We start from the raw sequence: 9,164 nt of genomic DNA on the forward strand, positions 1-9,164 counted from the left end.
GAATGGTGGTTGTGGAGAAGACAAAAAGGGAGAAGATAGTCTCACATCGACTAGGCGTATCAACGGGCTATGGAGATGCACATCAATAGATATCAATGTGAGTGAGTAGGGATTGCCATGCAACGGATGCACTAGAGCTATAAATGTATGAAAGCTCAACAAAAGAAACTAGTGGGTGTGCATCCAACTCGCTTGCTCATGAAGACCTAGGGCATTTTTGAGGAAGCCCATCATTGGAATATACAAGCCAAGTTCTATAATGTAAAATTCCCACTAGTATGTGAAAGTGACAGCATAGGAGACTCTCTATCATGAAGATCATGGTGCTACTTTGAAGCACAAGTGTGGTAAAAGGATAGTAGCATTGTCCCTTTTATTTTTTTATTTTCTTTTTATTTGGCCTTTCTATTTTTTTACTTGGCCTTTCTTTTTTTGGCCTTTTTTTGGGACAATGCTCTATTGAATGATGATCATCACACTTCTATTTATTTACAACTCAATTATACAACTCGATACTAGAACAAAGATGACTCTATATGAATGCCTCCGGCGGTGTACCGGGATATGCAATGAATCAAGAGTGACATGTATGCAAGAATTATGAATGGTGGCTTTGCCACAAATACTATGTCAACTACATGATCATGCTAAGCAATATGACAATGATGAATGTGTCATGATAAACGGAATGGTGGAAAGTTGCATGGCAATATATCTCGGAATGGCTATGGAAATGCCATAATAGGTAGGTATGGTGGCTGTTTTGAGGAAGGTATATGGTGGGTTTATGGTACCGGCGAAAGGTGCGCGGTACTAGAGAGGCTAGCAAGGGTGGAAGGGTGAGATTGCGTATGATCCATGGACTCAACATTAGTCATAAAGAACTCATATACTTATTGCAAAAATCTAGAAGTTATCAAAGCAAAGTATTACACGCATGCTCCTAGGGGGATAGATTGGTAGGAAAAGACCATCGCTCGTCCCCGACCGCCACTCATAAGGAAGACAATCAATAAATAAATCATGCTCCGACTTCGTCACATAACGGTTCACCATACATGCATGCTACGAGAATCACAAGCTTCAACACAAGTATCTCTCAAATTCACAACTACTCAACTAGCATGACTCTAATATCACCATCTCCATATCTCAAAACAATTATCAAGTATCAAACTTCTCTTAGTATTCAACACACTCATAAGAGAATTTTATTATTCTTGAATACCTAGCATATTAGGATTTTAAGCAAATTACCATGCTATTTAAGACTCTCAAAATAATCTAAGTGAAGCATGAGAGTTCATCTATTTCTTCAAAATAGAACTACCACCGTGCTCTAAAAGGTATAAGTGAAACGCTAGAGCAAATGACAAACTACTCCGAAAGATATAAGTGAAGATCAATGAGTAGTTGAATAATTATGCAACTATGTGAAGACTCTCTAACATTTAATAATTTCAGATATTGGTATTTTATTCGAACAGCAAGCAAAGAAAAATAAAATGGCATCTAAGAATAGCAAACATCATGTGAAGAAGCAAAAACTTAGGATCAACCGATACTAACCGATAGTTGTTGAAGAAGAAAGGTGGGATGCCAACCGGGGCATCCCCAAGCTTAGATGCTTGATACTTCTTGTAATATTATCTTGGGGTGCCTTGGACATCCCCAAGCTTGATCTTTTGTGTCTCCTTAGTTCCTCTCATATCAAGGTCTCCCTAAATCTCAAAAGCTTCATCCACACAAAACTCAACAAGGACTCGTGAGATAAGTTAGTATAAACCATTGCCAAAACCTTATCATACTCTACTGTAGCAAATCACTAAAATTATTATTCAACATTGCATACTAAATGCCTCTGTATATTTAATAGTCCTATCCTCAAATATAATCATTAAAGAAGCAAACATATGCAAACAATGCAAACATAACAGCAATCTGCCTAAACATGATAGTCTGTAAAGAATGCAGCAACATCCATACTTACCTAGATCCAAAAATTATGAAATAAAATTCCAACTGTATTAAATTTATCATAGCTTAATATGCAAAAGGTTTCAAAATTTTATCACATTCTAACTTTTCTTGGGAATTATTGCAACAGCGGTAAACTTTCTGTTTTCAAACAGCAACATGTATACTTGTAACATAGGCATAGTAAAGGCTATCAATGCCACTTTTATTTGAAATAAAAGATGAAAAACATTGTTCTAAATAACATCAAGCAAATGCAAAATAAATTGACGCTCCAAGCAAAACACATATCATGTGGTGAATAAAAATATAGTTCCAAGTAAAGTTACCGATGGAAGTGGACGAAAGAGGGGATGCCTTCCGGGGCATCCCCAAGCTTAGGCTCTTGGCTATCCTTGAATATTACCTTGGGGTGACTTGGGCATCCCCAAGCTTAGGCTCTTGCCACTCCTTATTCCATAGTCCATCGAATCCTTACCCAAAACTTGAAAACTTCACAACACAAAACTTAACAGAAAACTCGTAAGCTCTGTTAGTACAAGAAAATAAATTACCACTTCGAGTTACGGTAATGAACTCATTATTTATTTATATTGGTGTTAAACCTACTGTATTCCAACTTCTCTATGGTTTATAAACTATTTTACTAGCCATAGATTCATCAAAATAAGTAAACAACACATGAAAAACAGAATCTGTCAAAAACAGAACAGTCTGTAGTAATCTGGATCAAACGTATACTTCTGGAACTCATAAAATTCGAAAATAAATTTCTGGACCTATGGAATTTATCTATTGATCATCTGCAAAAAGAATTAACTAAATATCACTCTCCAAATAAAAATGGCAGTAGTTCTCGTGAGCGCTAAAGTTTCTGTTTTTGACAGCATGATCAACAAGACTTTCCCCAAGTCTTCCCAAAGGTTCTACTTGGCACAAACACTAATTAAAAGCATAAAACCACATCTAAACAGAGGCTAGATGAATTATTTATTACTAAACAGGAACAAAAAGAAAGGAACAAAAATAAAGTTGGGTTGCCTCCCAACAAGCGCTATCGTTTAACGCCCCTAGCTAGGCATGATGATTTCAATGATGCTCACATAAAGGATGGGAATTGAAACATAAAGAGAGCATCATGAAGAATATGCCTAGCACATTTAAGTCTAACATACTTGCTATGCATAGGGATTTTTTGAGCAAACAACTTGTGGGAACAATAATCAACTAGCATAGGAGGGTAAAACAAGCATAACTTCAAAGCTTTAAGCACATAGAGAGGAAACTTGATATTATTGCAATTCCTACAAGCATATATTCCTCCCTCATAATAATTTTCAGTAGCATCATGAATGAATTCAACAATATAACCAGCACCGACATCATTCTTTTCATGATCTACAAGCATAGAATTTTTACTACTCTCCACATAAGAAAAATTCTTCTCATGAATAATAGTGGGAGTATCATAAGAGACTTCAATATTATAAATTGTTTCCACATTAAAAGAGTAATGTTCAGAAAAGGGGTAACCATAATCATGACAAGTTTTATAAATATAATCCTCACTACTTTTTATAGCATATGTATCATCACAATAATTATCATAAGCAGGAGGCATGTTATTATCATTATGAGTTTGCATATCAAAATTTGGTAGACTAAAAATATAATCTTCATTAAGCGTAGCATCCCCAAGCTTGGGACAAACATTAATTGCAGCAAATATATTCTCAAATATGTCATCCTCATCAAACATAGCTTCCCCAAGCTTGGGCCTTTTCGTATCATAAGAATAATCACTCTCATCATTAATAGCATGGATAGCACCAATAGTATAGCAATTATTATATTCTTCCAAGCATGTGCCAAAAATATTTTCAAGATCATAAGAAGTATCATTATCTTCCCTATTTGGTGTGTACTTGCAAACCCAGTCTACTCCACAAAAATTGACATGTTTATAGGAGGCATTTTCATCATAACTAGTGCAATCATCATTAGCATCATGGATATTCAAAGAATTCATACTAACAACATTGCAATCATGCTCATCATTCAAATATTTAGTGCCAAACATTTTATAGATTTCTTCTTCTAGCACTTGAGCACAATTATCCTTTCCATCATACTCACGAAAGATATTAAAAAGGTGAAGCGTATGAGACAAACTCAATTCCATTTTTTATAGTTTTCTTTTATAAACTAAACTAGTGATAAAACAAGAAACTAAAAGACTCGATTGCAAGATCTAAAGATATACCTTCAAGCACTAACCTCCCCGGCAACGGCGCCAGAAAAGAGCTTGATGTCTACTACACAACCTTCTTCCTGTAGACGTTGTTGGGCCTCCAAGTGCAGAGGTCTGTAGGACAGTAGCAAATTTCCCTCAAGTGGACCTAAGGTTTATCAATCCGTAGGAGGCGTAGGATGAAGATGGTCTCTCTCAAGCAACCCTGCAACCAAATAACAAAGAGTCTCTTGTGTCCCCAACACACCCAATACAATGGTAAATTGTATATGTGCACTAGTTCGGCGAAGAGATGGTGATGGTGATACAAGTGCAATATGGATGGTAGATAAAGGTATTTGTAATCTCAAATTATAAAAATAGCAAGGTAACTAATGATAAAAGTGAGCGTAAACGGTATTGCAATGTGTAGAAACAAGGCCTAGGGTTCATACTTTCACTAGTGTAAGTCCTCTCAACAATACTAACATAATTGGATCGTAAAACTATCCCTCAACATGCAACAAAGAGTCACTCCAAAGTCACTAATAGCGGAGAACGAACGAAGAGATTATGGTAGGGTACGAAACCACCTCAAAGTTATTCTTTCCAATCAATCCGTTGGGCTATTCCTATAATTGTCACAAACAGCCCTAGAGTTCGTACTAGAATAACACCTTAAGATACAAATCAATCAAAACCCTAATGTCACCTAGATACTCCAATGTCACCTCAAGTATCTGTGGGCATGATTGTACGATATGCATCACACAATCTCAATTCATCTATTCAACCAACACAAAGGACCTCAAAGAGTGCCCCAAAGTTCTACCGGAGAATCACAACGAAAACGTGTGCCAACCCCTATGCATAGGTTCATGGGCGGAACCCGCAAGTTGGTCACCAAAACATACATCAAGTGAATCACGTGATATCCCATTGTCACCACAGATATCCACGGCAAGACATACAGCAAGTGTTCTCAAATCTTTAAAGACTCAATCCGATAAGATTACTTCAAAGGGGAAACTCAATTCATTACAAGAGAGAAGAGGGGGGAGGAGAAACATAAGATCCAACTATAATAGCAAAGCTCGCGATACATCAAGATCGTATCATCTCAAGAACACGAGAGAGAGAGAGAGAGAGAGATCAAACACATAGCTACTGGTACATACCCTCAGCCCCGAGGGAGAACTACTCCCTCCTCGTCATGGAGAGCACCGGGATGATGATGATGGCCACCGGAGAAGGATTGCCCCCTCCGGCAGGATGCCGGAACGGGTCTAGATTGGTTTTCGGTGGCTACGGAGGCTTCTGGCGGTGGAACTCCCGATCTATCTTGCGTTCTGGAAGTTTTAGGTCACGTAGGTATATATGGGTGCAGGAGGTACGTCAGGGGAGCCACGAGGGTCCCATGAGACAGGGGGGCGCGCCCTAGGGGGGGGGGGCTCACCCTTGTGAGCACCTCGTTCCTTCCTTGACGTGGGGTCCAAGTCCATCAGGTGTGTTTCCTTCCAAAAATAACTTCTCTAGTTGATTTCGTTCCGTTTCGACTCCGTATGATATTCCTTTTCTTCAAAACACTGAAATAGGCATAAAACAGCAAAATCTGGGTTGGGCCTCTGGTTAATAGGTTAGTCCCAAAAATAATATAAATGTGGATAATAAAGCCCAATATTGCCCAAAACAGTAGATAATATAGCATGGAGCAATCAAAAATTATAGATACGTTGGAGACGTATCATCGGCATATTGCAAAACTGCAACCCCTTTAAGGATAAGGTCCGGGGCCAGTCCAACCAGGAGCCCATCAAAAGGAGTTTTTAGTTTCTCCCATAGCAAAACATTTTAACAACGGCGAAGGTTTTACGTTCGGGCTTGCGTAACCGTCTTACTATTGTTGCCTCGTATGAGCTGGGCGCTTTTGCTTCTGTCGATGCACGATTTTTCGATTCTTCGATGAGCCGGGTCGACGCTTTCTAATAAATGGTGGCGGCTTATCCATTGAGGGTGCCAGTGACCTCGTGCACGGACCTGGCAAGGATGGCCTCGCTGCTCTCGTTTGGTGCGGCAATACCCTCAACAGGGTTGAGATCTTCTCTTGGTTACTGCTCAAATCACAGTTGGATACAACAGCAAACATGTTTTGCAGGCATATCTTGCCAAAGCAACTCGTTGAATGCGCCAACAAGCATAGTAAGTTACATGTTGTCTTCTGTCTTGGGGTGCGTCGAGGTGATGAGCAACACGGAGACGGACACCATCGAAGAACTAGGTGTCGTCGGGGCGAGGAAGACAGGTGACAGGCAAAGAGCTTGCGATTGGGAATAACAGTCACCTCGGGGCGAGGAAGACAGACGGCTGGGCGATCTCACGGTGGGGCCCCGTAGGCACATCGGGGTGTAGGAGGAAAACTCGGGTGGCGGCGACACAATGGGAGGAGTGAGAAAATTAACATTTAGCCGAGTGTCGATTTGTTGGGCATAGAAGAAAGACTCGACGAAAAAGAGAAGAAATAAACAAGGCGTTCCTTTTCAATTAATGGTGGTACTTGCTCTCTAAATGTTACCAAACTGCAGTTTCGAGGGTGTTGCAGCCTCCCCTGAGATTTTCTAGTCTTGTGGTGCCCCCACCACCATGAGTTTCACTAAACAATAAACTCCCCACCCATGACTCCCCTATCTCTCTCCCCACTCGGACTGTTCAAGGAGTCAACCTAGTTATCGACCCAATCTTGGTGGGCGAGGTGTTTAGGGTTTGGAGGTGTTTAGGATTGATATAATTGGCGTGAAGAAGCAAACTCTACATGAGTACCAGTGCCTTCACCTAGTACTATACCATGTGCTACACCCCCTACGTGATTGCAAAGTCTCAACAACACTCATATCACATTGCGAAAAGAGACTGAAAGCATTGGGGGCAATCCGACTCAGAGTGGATTAAAATTGAGGTGAATAAGTTTAAGTTCGTTGTTGCTCCCGTAGGAGTCGTTGGGTTTCCCCAAAGAGGAAGGGTGATGTGGATAGCAGCAAATCTTTTCCTCGGTTAAGAACCAAGTTTAATCGAACCAGTAGGAGCTTCAAACTAACAAGATAAACAACACCTACACACAAGCAAAATAAAAATGCTTGCAACCAACGCTGCAAGAGGGTTGTCAAGCCCTTGTCTTGCTAGTTACAATATTTAAAACAACTAGATAGATAGGTAGTTGTATAGTAAAACGACAAATAGTAAAGGCAATTTTTGTAGAAGAAAGTATTGATGGAGAATGGGCCCGGGGGCATAGGTTCACTAGAGGTATCTCTCTCGAAAGCAGGCAATTGACATGGTAACAAATTACAATTGGGAAATGGACAAGAATATCAATCTTTATGACTATGATCTTTCATGGCATAACTCATATAGTCACTACGTCCGTGATAAGTAGACCGTTAATTCATCAGAATCTACTACTAATACTCCACCCCAAAACTGCTATCCAGCATGCATCTCAAGGTATTAAGTTTACAAGAAACAGATCATTGCAATAAGCAAGATGACATAATGTAGAGAGAAAGAAATCTAGCAATAAGACTAAACCTCATCATTTTATCCTCAGTGGTGGCATCACCGCCGCCCTGCCCTTTGTGAACCGAGGCTACTGCCGACCGGAGCCTGGCATGCGGGGGACGGAAGGATCAAGTCAGGGTGGCTGTTGTCGGGCAGGGGAATTCGGGGACGGGGGGGCTAGGGCTCGATCGAGTGGATTGATGACTCACAAGTATATGGGATCAATTGTAGCCTTTTCGATAAGTAAGAGTGTTGTACCCAATGAGGAGCAGAAGGAAATGGCAAGTGGTTTTCAGAAAGGTAATGTCTGCAAGTGCTGAAATTATAAGTAACATAGTAGTTTGATAGCAAGATAATTTGTAACGAGCAAGTAATGATAGTAGTAACAAAACTGCAGCAAGGTAGCCCAATCCTTTTGAGGTGAAGGACATTCCAAAACGGTCTCTTATAATAAGCAAAGCGTTCTTGAGGGTACACAGGAATTTCATCTAGTCACTTTCATCATGTTGATTTGATTCGTGTTCGCTACTTTGGTAATTTGATATGTGGGTGGACCGGTGCTTAGGTGTTGTTCTTACTTGAACAAACCTCCTACTTATGATTAACCCCCTCGCAAGCATCCACAACTACGATAAAAGTATTAAGAATAAATTCTAAGCATAGCATTAAACTTTTGAATCCAATCGGTCCCTTACGGAATAACGCATAAACTAGGGTTTAAGCTTCTGTCACTCTCGCAACCCATCATCTAATAACTACTTCACAATGAATTATCTTAGGCCCAAATATGGTGAAGTGTCATGTAGTCGACGTTCACATGACACCACTAAGGGAATCACAACATGCATACTATCAAAATATCGAACACATATCAAGTTCACATGATTACTTGTGACATGATTTCTCTCGTGACCTCAAGAACAAAAGTAACTACTCAAAAGTGATGAACATGCTCAAGATCAGAGGGGTATTAAATAGCATAATGGATCTGAAAATATAATCTTCCACCAAACAAACCATATAGTAATCAACTACAAGATGTAATCAACACTACTAGTCACCAACAAGCACCAATCTATAGTTCCGGTACACAAATTGAACACAAGAGATGAACTAGGGTTTGAGAGGAGATGGTGCTGTTGAAGATGTTGATGGAGATTGCCTTCCCCAAGATGGGAGATTTGTTGGTGATGATGACGCCGATGATTTCCCCCTCCTGGAGGGAAGTTCCCCCGGCGGAATCGCTCCGCCGGAGGGCAGAAGTGCTCCTGCCCAAGTTCCGCCTCGAGACGGCGGCGCTCTGTCCCGAAAGTCCTCTCCTTATTTTTTCTAGGTCAAAATGACTTATATACCAGAAGATGGGCACCGGAGGTGGGCCGGGCTGAGCACAACCCACCAGGGCGCG

Source organism: Triticum dicoccoides, chromosome 1A, assembly GCF_002162155.2.
Source record: "Triticum dicoccoides isolate Atlit2015 ecotype Zavitan chromosome 1A, WEW_v2.0, whole genome shotgun sequence".
NCBI lineage: Eukaryota > Viridiplantae > Streptophyta > Magnoliopsida > Poales > Poaceae > Triticum > Triticum dicoccoides.